The sequence below is a fragment of the Eubalaena glacialis genome, chromosome 2 (assembly GCF_028564815.1).
Source record: "Eubalaena glacialis isolate mEubGla1 chromosome 2, mEubGla1.1.hap2.+ XY, whole genome shotgun sequence".
Classification (NCBI taxonomy): Eukaryota; Metazoa; Chordata; class Mammalia; order Artiodactyla; family Balaenidae; genus Eubalaena; species Eubalaena glacialis.
In genome coordinates, this window is record NC_083717.1 from 44,651,947 (window position 1) to 44,674,744 (window position 22,798).

General features: G+C 38.0%; 1 long non-coding RNA gene across 3 annotated transcripts; it reads left to right on the forward strand.

Annotated features, from left to right (window-relative positions):
* Positions 1 to 9,345: 9,345 nt before the first annotated feature.
* Positions 9,346 to 22,276, forward strand: LOC133084978 (uncharacterized). Of its 3 annotated transcripts, XR_009699504.1 has the most exons (6): positions 9,579 to 9,609; positions 9,729 to 9,766; positions 11,499 to 11,567; positions 12,129 to 12,214; positions 17,103 to 17,172; positions 21,910 to 22,276. It is a non-coding gene; the product is annotated as an uncharacterized LOC133084978 (long non-coding RNA). The 3 variants fall into 3 exon arrangements; XR_009699503.1 differs by lacking the exons at positions 9,579 to 9,609; positions 9,729 to 9,766 and adding an exon at positions 9,346 to 9,516; XR_009699502.1 differs by having other exon boundaries at positions 9,581 to 9,766.
* Positions 22,277 to 22,798: the final 522 nt, after the last annotated feature.

Genomic DNA, 22,798 nt, shown 5'->3' on the forward strand with positions numbered 1-22,798 from the left:
AGATATTGCCAGAGTTAGATGAAGTCTCCCAGGAGAAGACAAAGCAAACGGTCTGCAGGTTGTAGTCTGACTGCGGCTTCCCTGGGAATTTACCAGAACCTCTCCTAGGCAATGTCATGAGTGAACTCTGGAGAAGACATGGTGGCAGCATAGTCGGAGAATTGGTAGGACAAGCGTAGGAGGCAGGTGTGAGACGTGTGGCAGTTATGTGGTCGGGGAGTACGCTGCTCTCTTTTTATCTGCTTCTCACCTCAGCCTAGGAGTAGATCAAAGCAGACCATGTCTGTGGGGGAAGAAATGAGTCTTCAGCTGGTCTAGGTGGCAAGCCTTACAGAGGAGAGAGGAACTTTATCAATACATGGTCCAAGATAGGTCATGTACAGATTAGAATCTGGGTCAGGTTCACCTGGTTATGAACAATGGCAGGCAGCATCCGGGTGAAGCCATCGTCATGTCTGTCTCTTGGGTTACACTGCTCCAGTTCTGACTGGTGGGCGTCTGGAGCACAGTAGACAGCCTGGAATCTCCCTGTACCATCCACCCAAGGATTCTGTTTGCCTGCCTTTTGCAATAAATCTCCTCTGTCCTCTATCTTATGACTTCCTCTTTCTTGGTTTGCTCCCTTGTGGAATCCATTTTCCAATAGCTCCTTGAGAAAGCATGCATGGGAGGTAAAATTTTTTGCAATTTTTCATGAAAATTGTCTTCCTCCTATCCTCCTATTTACTAGATGATTTGGCTAAGTATAGAATTTTAAGTTGAAATTCATTTTCCCTCAGCATTTTAAAGATGTTGCTTCACTATCTTCTTGATTCCAGTGATGTTACTGAGAAGCCTGCAGCTGTTGATTCCTGGTCCTTTGTATGCGGCTTTTTTCCCCCTTGAAGCTTGTAGAATCTTTTCTTTGCCTCCTATGTTCTGGAATTTCACAGTGATGGGCCTCAGTGTGTGTAATTCATCTGTTGGTCTTGTTTGTTGATCAGCCTTTCCATCTGGAAATTGTGTCCTTCAAGTCTGGGGAATCTTGAATTATTTAGTCGATAATTCTTTCCAATTCCTTATCTTTGTTTTCTTTTTCTGGAGTTTCTATTATTCAAATGTTGAACCTACATGACTTGTCCTCTAATTTTCTCTACTAGTGTCCATCTCTGTCCTTTATGCTTTGTTTTCTGTGAGTTTTCTCCAATTTTATTATTCTTTCTATTGAGTTTTCCATTTCTGTCATAATGTTTTTGATTTCCAAGAGTTCTTTTTGGTTCTTTGAATTATTTATTTCCTTGTTTCATGGATGCAATGTCATCTCTTTTCTTTTTGAAATACTAATGATGATTAAGAAATTTTATTTTTTGATGTCTTTTCCCTTCACGGTCTGTTTTTCCTTCAGGTTATTATTATTTTTTTCCCTGTTGGTTTTGGTCTTTATCTTTCGCGTGAGAATTTTTCTTTAGTTGTTTGCCATTAACCATTTGTTCCTGATTAAGAGCACAGATTAAAAGGCTGTTTGGAAGCTCTGAGCGTGGTATTGGGCCTTGTTGTGTCTTAGCCAAGGTTTCCCCCAAAGCAGAGCCCAAGAATTACACAGAGGAAGCTCATTTTGGAAGTGATCCAAAGAAGCAGAAATGAGGGATAGTGGGAGGGAAAAAAGCAGAGAGAAAGCCAGTATAAGTGTTAGATATGTCACCCAGCTGGCCATTGCTGCAGTGACTGGTGCTGCATTCCATGGGATATCCTGAGTCTTGCGGGATGTGTCTCAGAACTGTCCACTCAGGGGATGAAAGAGGGAAGCCTTTGTCCTCAAAGGTAGCCCCACAGATGTTATCATCCCTGAATTTCTGGGTTCACATGCCTGAATGCTGATACTGAGTGGTTCTGCAGACGCACATAGACGTTAAAGCTGCTTTGGGACAGAAAGCAAGATTCAGGGAGGAGATAGGTGTAGATATAGATATTATAAGGAATTGGCTCATGTGATTATGCTGAGAAGTCCCATGATCTGCCATCTGCAAACTGGAGACCAGAAGAGCCAATTGTGTAGTTCTAGTCCAAGTCCAAAGGCCTAAGAACCAGGAGAGCCAATGGTGTATGTTTCAGTCTGAGTGTAGCAGAAGACCAGTGACCCAGCTCAAAAACTATAAGGTGGAGGGAGTGAATTCTCTCTTCTTCTGCCTTTTTTGTTCTATTCAGGCTCTCAACAGATTGGATGAAGCCCAATATCTGCTCTACTCAGTCTACCAATTCAAATGCTAATCTCATCCAGAAATACTCTCACAGTCACACCTAGAAATAATAGTTAATATCTGGGCATCCTGTGGCCAGTCAAACTGACACATGAAACTAACCATCACACTCGCTCTGGGAAGCTGTATGGAACTTGATGGAACAGGGGCTGCAACTCTGGGTAGAGTAAGAGGTGAGGCCAAGAGGATTAGGAGCAGTGCACAAAAGGTGTCTGATACATTGATCCTGAGCGTCACTGAAAGGTGACCTGGTTGGACCATTGTTAGGAGTTAGGAGGTCCCCCTGTGTCAGATGCTGTGGGCCTTCCTCATAGACTGAGTAGATTCCTCAAAAAGAGTCTTCCAATCTCCGACTGAAAGGTGTCACATTGCCAGCATCCTAAGAGCCAAATGGGGCAAGACAATTGGAGTCGCCGAATTTGCTGTGCATCTGGCCTCTGGATCCCCCCATCTCCAGTGTGGTACCTATGCCCTCCGTGTGCCTGGCATCCTTCAGACCAGAGACTCTCCTTGCAGGATAAATCTCCAATCTTCTGCTGGGATCAGGGATGGGATGTGGGACCTAACTGCTTCTCAAACTGCTTTCACTCAGCTCTCCTTATTTTAGCCTTCCCCTCCACCCTCAGTCCCAGTGGTCCCCAGTTCTGGTTTCTGAGCCTTCTAAGTGTAAGTCAGGTTGGATCTCAGCTTTCTCAGGCCTGCTAAATTTTTTTTTTTCCTGAGTTGTACACTTTTTTTTAAATTTTATTTTTAACATCTTTATTGGAGTATAATTGCTTTACAATGTTGTGTTAGTTTCTGCTGTATAACAAAGTGAATCAGCTATATGTATACATATCTCCCCATGTCCCCTCCCTCTTGCATCTCCCTCCCACCCTCCCTATCCCACCCCTCTAGGGTGGTCACAAAGCACCGAGCTGATCTCCCTGTGCTATGCAGCTGCTTCCCACTAGCTATCTATTTTACATTTGGTAGTGTATATATGTCAGTGTTACTCTCTCACTTTGTCCCAGCTTGCCCTTCCCCCTGTCCGTGTCCTCAGGTCCATTCTCTACGTCTGTGTCTTTATTCCTATCCTGCCTCTAGGTTCATCAGAACCTTTTTTTTTTTTTAGATTCCATATACATGTGTTAGCATAAGGTATATGTTTTTCTCTTTCTGACTTACTTCACTCTGTATGACGGACTCTAAGCCCATCCACCTCACTATAAATAACTCAATTTCGTTTCTTTTTATGGCTGAGTAATATTCCATTGTATATACGTGCCACATCTTCTTTATCCATTCATCTGTCGATGGACACTTAGGTTGCTTCCATGTCCTGGCTATTGTAAATAGTGCTGCAATGAACATTGTGGTATATGTCTCTTTTTGAATTATGGTTTTCTCAGGGTATATGCCCAGTAGTGGGATCGCTGGGTCATATGGTAGTTCTATTTTTAGCTTTTTAAGGAACCTCCATACTGTTCTCCATAGTGGCTGTATCAATTTACCTTCCCACCAACAGTGCAAGAGGGTTCCCTTTTCTCTACACCCTCTCCAGCATTTATTGTTTGTAGATTTTTTGATGATGGCCATTCTGACCGGTGTGAGGTGATACCTCATTGTAGTTTTGATTTGCATTTCTCTAATGATTAGTGATGTTGAGTATCCTTTCATGTGTTTGTTGGCAACCTGTATATCTTCTTTGGAAAAATGTCTATTTAGGTCTTCTGCCCATTTTTGGATTGGGTTGTTTGTTTTTTTGATATTGAGCTGCATGAGCTCCTTGTATATTTTGGAGATTAATCCTTTGTCAGTTGCTTCATTTGCAAATATTTTCTCCCATTCTGAGGGTTGTCTTTTTGTCTTGTTTATGGTTTCCTTTGCTGTGCAAAAGCTTTTAAGTTTCATTAGGTCCCATTTGTTTATTTTTGTTTTTATTTCCATTTCTCTAGGAGGTGGGTCAAAAAGGATCTTGCTGTGATTTATGTCATAGAGTGTTCTGCCTATGTTTTCCTCTAAGAGTTTTATATTGTCTAGGCCTGCTAAATTTTAAGTTACCATTCATCCATCTATTTTCCAGCTTCTGAAACTGTGTTGCTCTTTTCTCTTGCTTTGCTTTCCTAATGAGTTTATGAAAAGAAAGAAAGAAAGAAAGGAAGGAAGGAAGGAAGGAAGGGAGAAAGAAAGGAAGGAAGGAAGGGAGAAAGAAAGGGAAAAGAAATCTGTTTAGTGCAGTTTTGGGATGGAGCAAAATTAGTTGCATGCATACCATCTGCCACCTTTAGCCTGGAACTGGCGTGCACATATACACATAGCTGCCTCTTTTGTGTCCTTCCTGCTTTAAATTAAATGTCACCTCCTCAGAGAGGCCTTCCCTGACCACTCAACCTGAAATTAGGCCTTCATCGTCATAGCACTTATCACTACCTGGTATTTTCTTAGGTATGGTCTTCTGCCCCATTAGAATATAAGCTCCACAAGAGCAGACACCTCAGTCCATGTAGCATTCCCCAGCTTCTAAAATAGTACCTGGAACATGGAAGAAACTCAATAACTCTGTTTGGAAATATTTTGAGTATCCAATGAGTTTCAACCCTGTGTGTGATGTACCCTGGGAAAAAGAAAGACTGCCATGTGTGAAGAAGGAGCAGGGTGTATCCAGAAATAAGAGAGAGGCTGCATGTAAGTCATGTGAGTACGAGCAGTAAGAGAAACTGCAAAGCGCAGGAGCAGAGCTGCTGGAATCTGAAAAGGCCTGTATTTGAAAACTGTGTCTCCGACTTGAGTCAAGGTCATCCTGGGTTTCGGCTGGGCCTCCGCGATGAGTTGGGCTGAACCTCTAAGGGAGACACCCTAGGCAAAGGTGGACACGTAGGACAGGAAACAGGGAGGAAAGCATATCCTCCTCGCTCTTCTTTAATTACTATAGGAGGGGAGGAGGACAGAAACGGGAAACAGACCTGGGGAGCTGCAGGGAAGCAGGGAGCACGGCAGGAAGCTCTGTTCTGCAGTGTGTGAGGCCACACAGCACATGGGAAATGGGAGCTGCTGCCCATTGTATGTACCAGGGATCCTTACCATCAACCAGGGACATTTCGGGGGGCCGTTCACATCCCTGTAGGTACTGAGTGTTGTGTGACCTTTATTTCCAAAAAAAAAAAAAAAAGTTACAGGTGTTCAGTGTAGCAAATGCAGATGACACAATAAAAAAAAATTTTAAAGTTACCTTTCTAATTAGTGTCAGCTTTTAGCTTAGGAGATTTAGTTTATGTTTTTTCTTTTCTTTCTTTCTTCATTAAAAAGGTAATACATTCACATGGTTCAAAATTCAAAAGTCACAAAGCAGAATAGAGTGAAAAGTGCCCTTCTCACCCGATTCTCCAGCCTCCTCTGTGGTCTCCTCAGAGGTGAGGCGTGTAAACAGATCCTAGTATCCTTTCAGAAATATTCTCTGCCCATCCAGGTTTTCTTTTGGGCACGATTAAATAGGAACAGAAATACTCAAGAGTGGGACTTCCCTGACAGTCCAGTGGTTGAGACTTCGCCTTCCAGTGCGGGGACGGGGACGGGGACGGGGGAGCCGGCGGGGGTTGGGTTCGATCCCTAGTCGGAGAGCTGGGATCCCTCGAGCCTCGTGGCCAAAAAGCCAAAACAGAAAACAGAAGCAGTATTGTAACAAATTCAATAAAGACTTTAAAAATGATCCACATCAAAAAGATCTTAAAAAAAAAAAAGGAACTACTCAGAGCACACACACGCAGAGGCCTTTCCTCTAAGTCAAGGCTAAGGGCTGTGCTCTTCATTTTCGCTGGTAAAGAGACAGCAGTAATAGGACCCAGCGGGGACTGGGGGAGGGAGGGATCTCCTCTCGGTTCATTGGCAGATCACTTAGCATGAAAAGGAACTGTGGTGGAGATAGAATGTGGTCCGCCAGGTGTCAGGTGCTTTTTATTTATTTTTATTTAGGACGGAGCTAGTCTAGGTTTAACGAGGATGGCTAAAGACATGGTGTAGATGTGGCAAAAGAAATTATGACTGTCATGTGTGATAGGGAAAAAAGTTTCAATGTGGCAGAGAACGGCGTTCTCTGAAGAAGGCGCTGTGTGGGATGTAAGCTTGGGAGAAGAAAGCTGTTTTCTGTAAGACACCCAAGGTGTATCTTCTTAAAGGGGAGTCACTCCACAGTTGAACTGTGGAGGTCTGCAATCAAACAAGGAGTAAAACAAGAGAGCTAGATGGTTCCCAGGTGGCATGCCAGGAGGTTGACAGCAATCGGGTGGGACCCAGGTCTGGGGATTAAGTTAGTATGGGTCTGATATTCCCCAATTGGAGGGAGGCCTGATTCTGAAGGTGAAGCATTTCCGTGAAGTCGGGGAGGGAGCAGCTGGCAAATCAGACAGCTCCCCACAACAGGAGATCCAACTGAACCTATCTGGCAAGGGGGCAGTCTTCAAAAAAAAAAAACTGGGAGAGGCGGAAAGGAACGGTTCTGGAGTCAGACAACTGGGTTCAATCCTGGTTCTAATACTTCTTAGCAGTGTGAACCTGGGCAAGTTAAACTCCTTGTGCCTCAGCTTCCTAATAGAGATAATACACAGAGATAATAATAGTCTCTCACAGGGGTGTTGTGTGATCACCTGAGTTAACCACCAATGAGGGCTTAGAACAATGCCTGGCTCATAGCTAACTCAATATTTTTCAGCCATACCTATTTTTAATAAAGACCTGTTCAGGCCAGTTTTGCTGGCACAGAGGTACTGGGTGATGAATCTGGACAAGCAGAATCATAGATGGATTTCAGGTAGTGATAGGAGGGGAAAAGAGGGGGTGAACAATAGCATAGCAAGAACACATCAGGAAGAATGAGGAAAAAGGGTTCAGGGTGGGGCTGTTTCAGAGAAAACAGCCTGTTGCAGGTCTACAATGTTCAAAGCTACATTGTGTAAGGGAATTCTCTTGGAAGTTAAATGGAGAAAGTTTAATTTCAATTCAAGAAGCATTCTTTTTGTGTGTCCACTTGGAGCTCAAATTATATTGCTAAGGAGGATGGCCAGTCTGCACAGAAGGAACTCAAGATCTATGAGTCAGGAGACTTGGGTTCTAGTTCTAGTTCTGCCCTAAGTAGCTGATGCCGTATTGAATCAAGTTAATTAACAACTGTGTCATTTTGAAAAGAAGGGGCCAGACCTAGTTCCTAGGCCTCATGAGTATTTAACACTCTCTTATTCTAATCCAAGAACAGGGTCTCAAGAGAATTTCAGAGTTGCTCACCTTTCCCCAAGACTCCTTCCCTCAAATAAATCCGTTAAGACTAAGAGCATCTAGCGTTCCTTTCCTTTTTACCAGGTCCCAAAAGGAGCAAGATTTCTAAAATGCTGGCATTGGGAGAGAGCCACTTTTTCTTTTCCCATCCATTTCAGGAAGGTTTAGGTTTTCAGTTATTCCTTGGTCTGCCAAGAGTTGCTTCTACATTGAAGTAGGAAGAAGTAATGAAAACAACAACAGAAAAAAGGTGAGATTTGCTTAAAAGAAGCGAAGCTTGTTTTGCCTGATTCTCTGGGAGAAGGTGGTTGGCAGGTAGACTATGATTGTTCAGGTTCAAACTATCCCTTTAACAAACACTCCCTAAAGGGTGGAATCTGGCCCAACCAGGATTATGAGATACTGATTCATAATGCCGATGGACACCGGACATACTAATACCCTGCCTCTCATAAACGGGCAACAAGAAGCTTACAAACCCTCAAATAAATGGCATCTCAATTCGGATACTGGGCTAGGGGGATGCGCTGGTTTAAAAAAACTGGCCCTAACTCTGTGACCCTTAGGGAAGGACTGGTTGTTTAGAAGAAAAATCTTGAGTTCTATAGCTCCTCAGATATGGCTGCTTGCCCAAGGGCTATGAACCTGCATCTTGTTTGCTCGTCATCCTGTCAATCATTTTCCTTTTTTTAAAAAAAAGAAGACAAAAATCTGAAGTCGAAAACACCGAATTCCAAGCTTTTTCCAGGGGCGAAGCCCGTATCTCTAGGGCACTGTACTAATAATACTGGCCTGGCCTACCCCGCTCCAGGAACCCCCCTAGCCTTCCCCGAGGGGTCCGCACTGCGGGGCGCAAACCAACAGCCCAGCTCCAAACCCCAAGGTTCCATCACCACCAGCCAATCGCCAGCTGGGATCCCTCAAGAAAACCAGAAACACCTACGGAAGGTGAATGGCATTAAGACCAACCTATCCGCGGGGATGCAGCTGAAGGGGTGGGGTCAGAATTAGCCAATAGCATTGAAGTAGTTGTTGTTAGGCGGGAGGAAGACGCCTGCGAGCGTGCGTGGGGCCGCTCCCGGGAAGGGGTGGAAGGAAGCTCGCAGAACCAATGGCCGCGGCGGGCGGGCGGTAGTGCACATGCGTACTGCGACCTGGGGCTGCGGGCGGGAGGCGGGGAGGGTGGGGGAGGGGAGCGGGCAGGAACGCGGCGGAGGCTGCTGCCGTCGCAGCAGCCGCCGCCGCAGCAAAGAGGCCATGTTGTGTGGTGTGTGGGGCGGGGGGGAGGGCCGGGGGGGGGGAGGAGGAGGAGGAGGGAGTAAAGCCGAGAGAGGAGACGGGAGAGAGACACCACACACACACGGCACAAGATGGCCGGAGAGGCAGCAGCACCCCGAGCTGTCAGGCGTTTTACCGCGGCCGCGGGGCCCGCCGGCTGGCGGGGACTTGCGCCCGGGCGGCCCGCAGGCCCGCGGGAGCGAAGCGGCCGCGGCTGGGGCGAGGCGGGCCGCGCGCCGGGGTCGGAGCCCGCGGCAGAGGCGCCCGGGGTGGCCGGGCCCACGACGCGGAAAGCGCCGCTGCGGCAGCGGCCGCGGAGGCTCCCCGGGGCCCGGGCGGCTCGACCCGGTACGGGCGGAAGGCTCGGGCGGGCGGCCGGCGCGGGACTCGGGTGCGGGCGACCAGGAGGTGCCGACCGCGGCGCTCGGACCTGGTGAGTGGCTCCCCGGTTCTTTTTATTGTCCTTTGTCCTTGGGAGGAAAAGCAAAATGTCCTTGAGCGCGCGAGCAGGAGGGGGCGGCGGGCCGGGCCTCGCCGGCCGGCTCTCCCCTAGCGGCCCCACAGGCGCCGCTCTCTGGCTCTCCGGGCGGGAAGCGCCGCGGGGCCTGGGGCTGGGGGCGCGGGGGCCCCCGCTGAAGACCAGGCGGGGGGTGGCCTCGTTGCCGGGACCGGCCCCGCCGGGAAAGGGGCGGCGGCGGTGACCGCAGGCGGGAGCCTGAAGGGGACTGCGCGAGGAGAGCCCCTTTCTGTCCTGGTGAGTTATTTTGATATTTAGGATAAAAAAAAAAAAAAAAAAATCCTTTTCAGGTTCTCCGACGGGGGAGCTTTTTAACCCCTTTCCGGTGAGGTGGGAACTCATCTTCGTTTTCGAATTTAAAAGAACAATGGAACCCTGACTACGTTTCAACAAAAATAAAACTTGTTTTTTTTTTTTCTTTTGGGTGTTGGCTTTTAACTCTTTCAAAGCCGATTTTGAAAACGGCTGCAGTGTTGCAGATGAGAAGGTACTTGCTGCTTGTTCAAACCTTTATTGACGTTAAGGTTGTCTTTTAAAAATGCAAGTTGGAGGAGTGCTTCTGGTATTTCAAAAATTACGAAGACAAGTTTACTATGTCGTCAAGGCTGTTTAATGGAAATAGATTTTAATTACGGTTCTAGACGATGACGTTTGATTAAGGTAGTTTATTTTACTGAGTAATTACGCCAAGATTGTTTGACATTCTGATGTTTGAACAATGATTAAATCTACTGTTCGTTACTTTTAAAAAGGTCATAAGGAGCCGTTATCTGTAACTTATCACACCTGAATGTTAGACCGTACTTGGGTCAGTGCCTAGACTTTTAAAAGTTTAAGTTCATCATTTGATGATTTTAAAAAATAATGTGTATTATCACAAGCCATGGTCGACAGAACTTTTACAAAGGAATATTCTGACACCGAATCTCTTTGTGAAGTTACTTTCTCGTAGTGTAAATATTAAAGTAGGACTGCTCGGTAATGGGCGATGAAGAGGAGCCATATTTGTTGCATTTGTTGCATGCATAAAAATCCAGATATGCTCAAAACGGAACAGTATTTTAATAGTGTATTTTGGTTTTTAAAAAATTTGCAGAGTCCTCTGTATAGTCTAGGAATTTAAAAAATTGAGAGGGAATTTGAGTTTAGTGATTTGAAGAACAAACCACAAATGCACAAACCTTTGTGTATTTTAGAATATATTTGTCTTCATCCTGCGGTAACTCTGGTGTTGTAGAGGTGCAGATCTACGTAAAAATAGTGTTGGGCGGATTTACGTAGTACTTACAAAATCAGATACTGGTGTAATGGACTGTGTATCTGAGGGTATTTTTGTCAGTGACATTGTTTTATTTTCCTAATAGCATTCATATAGTGCTATACGTTACATCAGTTGCGCATATCTTGATTTTAGAGACTCTGTTGTTTAAGTAACAATTTTGGTTTTTCAAATCAACATTTCTGAAATTTTTGAACACTGCAAGTCGTTTTAAATTAATATTCTGAATTTAGTTTTTTTTAATAGCGAAATGCAGAATAATTACTAGCAGTTTAACCTCATAAGATCTTTTTACATGAGAAATGGGGGAAGGGAGAGACTGAAAATGTTCTGGACCCCAGTTTGAAATTGAATAAAGGTCATAGATACTACATGTTTTAGATTTGCTTTAAAGACAAAGCTAATATCCCACTGGGTGAGATCAGATAACTTGTGGTTTAAAAATTTAAAGTAACCAGTGGCCATTTTAACTTCACTAATTTTTCCTGGAGGAGTTAATTTTTAATTGCTCATAATTGTAAAAGGTATTTCTAGATGGTAGAGAAAATTTTAAGTTGATTTCAGTCTTTAAAAATGGTAAACTTTTCCTTTGTTTTTGTGTATTGCTTGCCATCAAAAGAAGAATAAAAATGAAAACAAGGTCATAATCTTAAATCTGTCCAAAGATGTGAATTTTTTGTTTTTAATCTCAATGCCTTAATCTTTAGTGTTTGTCCATACAACCAAAAGATGAGGAAAATAAAGACTGATAGATATTAAGATAAATAACTGCAACCTTAAAATGTACAGGTAGCGTGTCGATGAGCCATTTCTTGAATTTGTCCAATGATTGTTGTCTCTGGAATATTTTCTCATTGTTTCATCACACTGAAACTTTGGCCAAGAAGTGTTTAAAAATCAAAACATTGATAATCATCTTCCTTTTTTTTTTTTTTTTAAGGTAACTTACAAGATTAAAATTAAATTTGGTTGATGATGGTTCTGAACAAATACAGCTCTTTTATTTGAGGTAAGAGTGGGTAAATTTTTATTACTTTGACATAAAAGTAAACTTATTAGGTTTTTATTTTCTTTGATAATATATATTTTTAGTGCATAGTGATTATGAATATGAGTAAATATCTGAAATAATTTTACAGGATCTTTAAGCCTTTTCATTGTATGAAAAGTGTATCTGCATAGCCATTGTAACTTAATGTGCCTTTTGAATAGTTTAAAATACTGAAGGTCCTTTAAGCCTTTGTTTAGTTTTGGGAACAAGAAAAAACTGATTATACTTTGAGGAAAACCATAACCCAAAGATATGCTTTTTTTTTTTTGCTATCTAATATACTGTGCAAACAATTTAAATCTTTTAAATATTTAAAGAAATAAATTCTTTGGGAAATTTAAGCTGTTATTATTCATACTAATGGATTTTAGGAAAGAATGCTTTAAAAATCGGGTTTTGTGAGCATAGATTTTATTTTTTCTTTTATGTAATAAAAAGTTTTAAAACACGTATTAGTACTTGGCTATTGGTGGTTCCATCAATAAATTGTTTAGAATATTGTTTTCTTTCCCCCAAAAGGTATGCCATTTTGAAGACTGAGACCGTGGAATTTTATCCTTGAGGATAAAGGAAATCTTTGCGATAGTCTGTGATTTATATAGCAAGTAAGTAAATGTTTTTATCCAACATCTGAAATCTAATAGCTACCAACAGGAGAATATCACTAAAGTTTGTCAGTGCGACATAAACTGTAGACCTTATCTCGAAAAAGGGATGAGAAAAAGCCCATCAAATTTTTTTCCTTACATCAAAGCAGTTTTGTGTTAATGTTAAAATAGTTGATACATATAATTTACATCAGCAGTGAGACATTCAGTATTTTTCAGTTAAATGGTGCTTTAGAATTATGGTTAAATCAGTAGTTGAGTCATCAGAATTACGTATCTTTACAATCTGAAGTGTACATTCTTTAGCCATTTTTTTGGTGATGCAGATTACGTTTTAGAAATGGCCTAGAATTTTGTATTTGCAGATCTTATGATTTATCTTAAAAGAACTGTATTTCAAAAACTTAATAGACCCTTTCATATTCTAGTTATCATGTAATGGATTTAAAATACTCATTTTACCTGTTTTTATGAGTCTTTTTTCCAAACAGGTGCAAAAATAAGTTATCTTACAGGAAATTAGAATGTGACTAAAGAGACCTCTAATCTATAGCTTAGTCTTTTTAAAGCATAAAAGGAAGAAATAATTTCAACATGTGTATGGTATTTTGACATCTTAAAATTAGATACATGAATGAAAAAAATATGTACAGAATTTTCAGGAATTACTTCTTACTCTTAAGTTAACACTGAAAGGGGAAGTTACGGTCAAGCAGTATATATTAGGAAGGGATTTATCAGAGGAAATATATAATGAGATATCTTCGGAAGTTTTAGGAATAGCCGAATAACCAATTAATTAATGTAAGGGCAGGTTTACCTTTGTCCTTGTAATTTTTGTGGAAAATTCATCGTTGGTGTTGGCTTATTCTGTTGATTCAAATAGATGATAAAGGTAATATTTTTATTGCTTTTGCTTTAGCTTAATTTTTGCTTTTCAGCCCTTTTGCATTTTGATCAGATTTGTGTTTATTATAGTGTACAAAAGAAAACCAAATGTTAGACCTTTAACAATTATGTTTTAAAGATATACATAAAAAAGTTAAGACATCTTTTATCCCAAGGTCGTTTAACATAAATGCCAAGGTTAGGGTTTCCTCTTTGTAAATGATAGGATATTAGGTTGGCGTTCAGATGTAGTTGGGCACTGTTATAAAAATTGAGAATTGGGCCTCTTAAGACACAAATGTATGTGAAGTTTAAGTATAAATTGGCAGTAATTTATAATGGCCTACCAAAGGCGTAATTTGAACCCATAGAATAAAAAATGAATGGTTAAAGTAGATTAGAAATGTTAAATGAAAATTTTTATCTTTTTTAGTCAAGTATTAATAATTATAAAAATAACTTAGGTGTTGTAGTAACTCCTAAGTTAATGTAGTGGAGTATAGTTTTCCTTTTATCACCAACAAGATAAAGGATTATAATAAGTCACATTTTAAAAAGACCTATATGTACTTCGACCTTCATGATAATATTTAGAGTCAGTGTTTTGAAATCTGCTGCTGAGCCAAGCCTGTAAAATTGGCAATATTTTTGGTGGACAGAAATAATGGACACATGGGGGCAAATATAACCGAAGATACTGTTGTTTTAAATTACTGTATTTCATAAATACATTGTTTAGTTTACTACTATTTTCTGCTTAACTGAAGTGATAAATACTTAAATATTTGTTTTTATTTTAGCATTTTGAATTCTTGAATCATAAAAGTCACCTGATAAAGTTGGTGATTGGCTTGCATTGCGTTTGTTATTATTGGTAATAACTGTTTAAAAAATTCCCTGGAGTTCCACAGAAATGAAAGAAGCCATGCCCCATAGTTAACAAAAGGTTTTCATGAACTACGACATAATAATTAGAGGTTGGATTATGTGGAATAGGTAATTTTGAATATAAATTTTCTTTAAAGTTTCGTTTACTGTTCACAGTTTCTTGATTATTTAAAAATTTGGACTGCGGACAACCAATTATTTTACCTTTTCTCCTCTGATTTTCTTCTTTGTTGAGAGGCATAAGGGGAGAAATGTAATTTGAGGACATCTCCATCTTCTGCATTAATGAGAGGTGTGTGATAGAGTGGAAAATATAACTGATTCAGCAGTCAGGAGACCCAGCTTCTAATGTAAATTAGCCCTGTAATCTGGACGTTTTATTCACTGTGGACCTTAGTCTCCTAATTTGTATAAAGTATTTGGAGTTTCCAATCTCTTAAGATACATTTTTGCGCCTAAATTGTGTGGTAAAAATAATTAGAGTGTCTAGTTCTCTTAAACTGGAAAGTAGTTTTTGTAATTTTTGCATTGCAAATTATGGATGTTACTTCTTTGTTGAAGTTATTTGAATAACATGAAACCTGGGCGATAGAGTACCTGACTTTCCTAATTTTAGGCGTTCTAAAATATTAATAAATAGTATAAATGCAGGCGTAATGGAAAGTTGATCTTAAAAAGCAGTTAAGGTGTGAAATTGTCTTTAAAAAATAAAGATTTAGAATGCTGCAATGAAAGCATTGTTTTGAATTTTTTTCCTAATAATTTTATTAAATAATTTAAAGATTAGTGTATTTAATGTAACATTTGTAGGTGACCATCGTGATTATAAATGATGATTTATAGCTTACATGCTTGACATAAGCTATGTAATTTCCCTTAAATCTATATTTCAAAGATAAATATCCTCATCTTACCCACTACCTTTCCCTTCCAGATTGAGCGGGTCAGTACAAACTTTTAATTTTGAAATTGACTTATTTCTGAATATAATTAACCTTTACAACTTAAATTCAAGGATATTCTGAACTTTATAAATACAAACTATGTGATTTGATTGTTTACATAGCTTTCAAGTAGCATGTTTCCTACAATGATTTCATTTATACATTGTGTAAAGCTAGATAATCCAGTGTTTTGGAAGACAGTCTTTGTTTTTTGAAACTATACCACTTATTTGAAATTGAATATTTCCCAAACAAGCAATTATATCCTTAATGTGTGTATTACATGGTAGTCAAAATCATTTTAATTTAGGTTATCAAGCTAAGTATTTTGCTTAACTTTAATGGTTTATGAGTTGTGACAGAGTTTTCTTAATGACTGTTAATGACTTTATCACTAGTACCTTATTTTTGTGGACGGTTTCTTATATTTCACAGTGCTCTCGGATTTTATTCTTAATTAAAATGTAAAAATTGTTTTAAGGACTTTAAAAGGTGACAAAACCAAATCTAAGAAAAGTACAAATGGGCTAGTAATGATAATATTAAGACTTGACTAAAGCCGTCTTTGCCTTTTATTATAAAATGACCAGCAATCAAAGTTGTTATTTATATTATACCTATAATTTCATACTACATGAGGATCCTTGATACTGCAAAATATTAAAGATAGATAGGAGTATGAGCAAAATTATCAACTTTTGTAATCTACTTAAGGTGAACTTGGCTTACCCCCCTTTAAAGGAAGGCAGAGTACTTACTTTGTCAATTTTTGGGAAGGAGATCGAGTGGTAGATTACATTGGTGTCAGTAATTTTTGTGGTGGTGCAAAGTGTGATCTAAGTCCTCTGGTTTCGATGCAGTGAGCACCCCAAGCCACATACTTGTACTGGTAGGTAGCCTTTTTATAAGTGTGTTGTCAGACTAATGTGATGGGTTTCCCTCAGACATTTCTTTCATGGGTATTCCGTAAGTCATTTCTGCCCTTCTCTTAGGGGTTAAATTAATTTATTTTACTTGATTGATTTAGGTTTTGTCATTGTTCAGTATAACTGTCTTTATAAGATCAGATTAAATTTGGAAGCTTAATAATAATGCTGTGTTTCTTGTAAATTGCTTCGTTTTATCAACTTGTTGGGAGGATATTTTAGCACCTTGCTCTTAAAATAAATCTTGAAGCAGATCTTACAATTTCTTGGTTATGACTAGTCAAAATGATTAAAGGGATTTAGATTTGGTAAGATAATCAGGAACTTGTTTTATAATTTGAAAAATTGGAAACCTTGGTCATGGAAAAAGCATTTAGGTAGCTTAGTTTTAGCTTAAATCCTGAACTTTTTTTGCTTTCTAAAAATCCTTAAATTGATACACTTTAATATTGAACTATTGAACAAAGCTTTTTGGGTAGTTCTACCTATTATTGTGATTATTATAACCATACTTTGGCACAGGAGTGACTGGAAAAAGTATATACCTGTATTCTCAAAAATTTATTTGAGATACAGGACACATCTTCCATGTTTATGAGGTATTTCAGTCTAACCAGTGAAGAGTAATGGTTATCAGTAACCAGATAAAAAGTAATTTTTATCACGCATATATTTTAAAAAGGGTTAGTGTTGTGTAGGTCAATATAATCAGTAGAGGAAAAAATTTGAAATTAGGCTTAAGGTTTCTGTCCTAGAATAGAGTTGATTAAAGTACATGATATTATGAAATAATATAGTAATATGGAAGAGTGAGAAACATGGCCTTGCCAGGTTGGTAATGGAAGCATTCCTTTAGAAGTCTGGAAAGCAGATTAGCTGAAGGACCAGAAGATAAAATAGTTCTGTACTGTTAAGGAAGGAGTGATGTTGGCTCTGTTAAACAGCTATTTTGCAGCCATGACTGCCTGTTAGGGAGCCCGGATTTTTACCTAGGAAGTTCTTGGGGCCTGAGACATAATGTGTTTTTATAGTAACTTTATTCTACAGGTGAGCCCTGTGAACAGCCAAACTTAAGATCCTCTGGATCAGAACTTTTGATTTTCTGCTTGGACTGTATTTATAAATACATGTATGTCTCGGTCTTCTGGCTAGTGATCCTGATAAGATGTTGAAGTTTCCAAATAAATCTGTTTTTGTCTTTTTCTGTACATACAATTATATTCTTTTTGATTTCTACAGAAATATGAATCCTGAGGCTGAATTATCTAAGGGGCCAGTACAACGAAATAGATGTTGGTGGAAGAATTTAGTAAGTTTTACTCAATTTACATGTTTAATTTGTTTTTTAATTTTAAATATGACTTTGGAAATTTTGAGTAACTGAGTCAGAGTCTGTAAAAATATAGAGGGATTTAGTGAGGCTCAAAGCAGTACAAAAATAAATCAACATGGTTAGATGTATATGAAGTTTATTATTAAAATCTTGCGCGTTAATTTACTCCAACCTTTTATTATTTTCTACTTTTTTTTACTTAAGCTCAGGCAAAGTTAAAATGGAAAAAAACCCACATTTGAACATGCTTTTAATACTGCACCCTAGGACTTCCCTGGTGGTCCAGTGGTCAAGACTCCACGCTTCCACTGCAGGGAGCGTGGGTTCGATCCCTGGTAGGGGAACTAAGATTGCGCATGCGCTGTGTGGCCAAAAAACCCACAAAACCCTGCAGCCTAGATCTGGGTGTTGGTAAACTCCCCCCTATTTTTATAAGTAAAGTTTTATTGGAACACAGCTATGCGCTTTCATTTACACATTATCTGTGTTTGCTTTCCAACTACAGCTACAGAGTTGAGAGTAGCTGTAGCTAATGGCCACAAACCCTATAAAATGCTTAAGTATTTTTTCCTGTTAGGCAACCTTGCCTACTCTTTCCCTGGATCCTTCCTTTTTGTCAACTTCACATGTGTAAAACTCAGAAGCCCTTAGGTTCTCTTGGTAATAGAGCGTACTTTTTAATGGATTTCATTGTTAGTAATTCAAATAAATGAAGTAATTATGAGCTTTCCTTAAATTTGAAAGCCCAACAAAGTTTTTTTCACACTGGAGTTTTGCCTTGATATTAGAAGGTTTGGTTACTACTACTACCGTGGAATTTCTAATTCCCCATCTGAGAAATAGTGGGAAAAGAGTTAGTGGTAAGACTGTAGAAATGAATTTGGATGAATTCTCAAAAGGATTTATTATTGACAAAACTTTTTAGGTATGATAATTATTTAGTAGTTTCATAAAAGTAATTTTTTGAATAACATTCGGGAATCTAGATTCTAGATGATAATCTTTGCTTCTAATTACTACTTCAACTTCTATTGTATAAATGGCTACTAGGGCCTGTAAAATAGTGAAGGTTTTTTTTCGATGGGGGATGGTGAGAGCAGAGATGAAAACTTTCCTAATGTAGTGTAATTTATTGACTTCATGCCTTATATTTTAAAACGATTGCCTGGCACATAGTGGATGCTCAATAAATACTTGTTGATTTATTGTATATACTTGCTATTAAACATTATCAACTAGTGTTTTGGGTCTAATCTAGTAAAAAGTGAAATTCATTATTTATAATGCTTTAAATACTAATTTTTAGGTATGCTTGAATGCCAAAACTTTGACTCAGTAAAAACTTTAAAGTTACAAGAAACCACAACTTTCAATCTTTCATAGACATGTAGTCACGTTTTAAACTAAATGGGATAATGGGGAAGATTTGATTTGATTGTAAAAACCTTAAGTAAGATGACTCTTTCTTAGTCAGCATAGTTGAACAACATAGTTTAACAACGTTGTGAACAACAGCTGGCTGGGTTTTTTGTAGTTAGTTTTTATGCCCACTTTATTTACGACCCAGACTTGTTAATACATTTTAATCCTGTTGAGGAGTCAAGCTGTTTTTGGTAATAAGACAAAATATGTGAATTCACTATTAAATGTTTTCAAATTTAAAAACAATATGAAGAAGATTGAAATTATGTCATAAGTACCAAGAAGCTTAATTACATGATGAGAATCATCATGTAAGCATCAATTTCTGCTTCTTATTGTAATTTTGTACCCATTTGTCCCACTGGTTTTACAGTAACAAATTGTATTATTTATTAGAGCCACTCGTTTAAAAAATTAAGAATCATTAATCTTTTTCCTTGTACTCTTTCCCTGTCCCGCACATTTTTTGTTGCTATTAAAATGGGGGTTTGCTGGGAAGTAGAGGTAAGGAAATTGAACCCCTCTTAAACACATCCAGTAGTGAATCACTTGCTTGCATTTCAAATAACTTATTTTACAATATCCCAGTGTTTTTTTGAACAAATTTACTGAATTAGAATTTAAGACCTCCTTGCTCAATTTTATGTTTTTAATTTCTGGATGTACAGTATTTGGGGATTTTAAGCAGTAGCAGGTACTTAATTACCTTCTTACCATAGAAGTCTTTTCTTCCTGGAAATTATCTTAGAACAAGCAATTTGTTCTGAAAAACGGGGTATAAAATAGTGAACATCATAGTGGAAAAATTCTCCTAACTTTTCATAGTATTAGCTTGAAGCTGGTATGTTTGATGATGGAATTCTAGATCAAACCATCATCTCTTCAGTATCTTTCCAGTAATTCACAAATCTGGAAAGATGTGCAGTAGTAGGGCTTAGATACTAAACCCTACTCAGTTTTCTGTACTGATCTTATTTTAATGCAAAATCAAATTCTCTTTAAAGCAGAAAGTGTTTTGTCTTTTACAAGTTGACCCCATGATCCTATAGAGTTTTCAAAGATATCATGGCCATTGGAATATAAATTATTTTGATTCATTAAGGTTAGTTTGTAGGTCCTCAGGTACTTTGGTTACTGTGGTATATTGGAGGTCTATTTATTGAGGTCTTTCTATATGCCAGGTAATGTAAAAGCTATAAATGTACTAATTCATTTAATCCTCACTACTACTGCCACGTAAGGTAGGTACTACTGTTACTTCTATTTTACAGATGAAGAACTGGATTTTGTTACCCAGAAAATTTCCAGGCTCAAAGAACTCATGCCTGCTTTCTTTTTCACTTTTTAACTTTGCTTATTTGCAAATTTAATTTTTGCAAGAAATTGGAATTCCATGAAAATAAATGGATTTATTCCTAAATCCTTTACTGTTTTAGGTGCTTTGATATTTGACTGAGCACTTTTGCTTATTAACAGAATTCTCACTTCTGGGTTTTCATTGGCTTTATAGGAGTGCAGATTGATCATAGCTTTCTTGTAGCATTCTTTTTCTTCTCCCCCCGCTTTTTTTTTTTTACCATGTTAAATATATGACAGTATATGTGATAGCACGACCAATATGCTAGTATTTTTTAATCTCTATTTTCGCCACACAAGCTGGTGCATTTTATTAATTAGTTTTGATATGGTTTTAATATCATTGGGCTTTCTTTTGAAATTTTTTTTAAAAATGTGGTTTTAAAAAGAAATTTCTTATAGTGTCTGCGATGAGTTTTCTACCTCTTACCTTGTGGCAGAAGAATATAAAGCACGGAGTTTATCACTTAATGTACTAGATTGAATAAATTGCACCTATAGCCATTGAAATGACTGTAGCTTGATATGAATGCATTAATGTCACCGTTCATCATAATAGTATTTACATTCCCAACTTCATTGAGAGCTTGATCCTGCATTGTAACAGTAGAGATTGGGGAGAAATTGGTTTATAATTAACTCTGCAAGAGGAATGATGGTATTTTTATTTTTATACTTTTATATAGAAATATGTCCCTTAATTGTAAGGAGTGAACAAGTGGAAGATACTTTACTGATATGGGGAATAAATGAGTTATTTTTAGTTCTCCTTTTAGGCTGGAGAGAAATCGGCAAAAAATGTTTTGGGAGAAATAGCTTTCGTTTGATGTTTATTACTGATGTTGTGACGCTCATTTTCAGTATTTTTTTTAATGAGTGGTGGTGTCTCTTGGTTAATCAAATGGTTTATTAAGTAGATTTTTGTATTGTATATAATAGACAAATCCTCATTGTAGTTTTGGAATCAAGGTACTAACTATATAATGAGCAAAAAATGCCCTTATATTTAATAATCTCCTAGTCAGTCACTCAGACTTTATTGCTATAAATTTAGTTGGAGAGCTGCAAAATTTATAAAGAAGATGACCAGGGTTAAAATTTATTTTTCTAATTATGTTTTATCATGATGAATCAGGACCATTTATTTAATGGTAAAATATCCTGGCTTCCCTTAATTTCCTTACTTCAAATTATTTAAGCAATGAATTTTTTTTAAAAAATGAGGAACATTTGATGTTTTTGCAATGAGAATATTTTATTTGTATTGAATTTGAAATCTGATAGCATTTTATGGCAAATATCAAATAAGGCAGGGAGATATTTTGCATTTCTGATCATTTTGTTTTCTAGTGGCTACCTATTTCCTGCATTCTCATATATGTAGCTAAAGATGGTGACATCTATATTGGCCATTTGTGTGATCTATGCAAAATTAATTAAGATCTGTTGGACTGGAAAACTGCTATATGATCCACTGCTTCGGTTTTTTTTTAATCCTTTAAGATTCTTTTCCATATTTAGTTTTATTTGAAGAAGCTTGGAAAGTTTTCTGCATTGAGATTTAGAATCCATAGTGTTGCTGTAATTTAGCTTTCCAGAATTTTTGAATTTGAATTTTTGTTTTCACTTCTCATGTAGACAGTATAACATTACATTTAACTATTAAAAATATGACTCTTCAGTGCCACATTTTTATGGTTACTGTGTATCTGTGACAGTAAAAGAACTTTGTTACTGGTGTGCAGTTTTGCCATGATTCTCTTATTGAGAAGTTGTATGTGCAGCACATACTCAGTTTTATAGTTTAAAACTGTTATAAAATTATTAAAGCTTTGTGTATGGTAAGAGTATCTTCAAGGTGGGTGGATGTTCTCTGAAGGAATAAGATTATTGATATTCCAACAGCATTTTTTTTCTTTTAATGTTTTCATCAAGCACCCAGTCAGCTTGAAGAGTCTCAAATGGACCCTACCACTGAGAAATCAAGATGGCAGTCCACTATGGGGAATTGAGAAAAATGGATTAATACAAGAGTGCTGTGATAATATACAACCAAGACAGGGTTCTTTTAACATGGATTTCATGAAATGAATGAAGATATAGGTTTCTTACCCAGCACAAATGGACAGTGAATTTGACTTTCTAGAGACTTTGTATCATTAAGAACGTTTTTGACATTTGGAGAAGAAAGATGGCACATTAACAGATGATAGTTTGTATGTCTGGAATCTTTTGCAGTTTGATTTGTATGAGTATGATCTTGTGGAATGTTAACTTTAATAAAATTTCTAACACTTTAAAATTTCTCAGTTTGGGCTTTTTTTTTTTAAGCTGAAGCTTCATTAAATACTTGGTGTCGCCTTAAATAACACTTTGACCTTTACAGTTGCCCAGCAGTAAAGTGTACTGAATAAAGCTGGTAAAATGGAAATGCTGTACTGGAAAATGTTTTACTTGGTTAATATTTGTCTTTTTACAAAATTGTGGAAATTTATTTGTGCTTTAAAAGATGGTTGTCCAGTTAAAATGCTATTTTATGCTTTCTTGAAACATCTTACAAAATAGGTTAACCAGTGGGTAATAATAGAATGTTTAATTTGCTGTGAGATTTTAATGAACTTTTAAAACAAAATGCCTTTTGCCTCAAAATTCAGCATGAGTGATACAGTATTTTTCTGACTTATTTTGTTTTGATGGAAAAGGTCCCTTTTACCTATGCTTATTAAATATTATAAATAAAACATCTTGAAGAATATCTGAACATTTAAATTAAACTGAATCCTATTGTCTTAATACTTAATATTAGGTGAAGAGGTGTTGGATT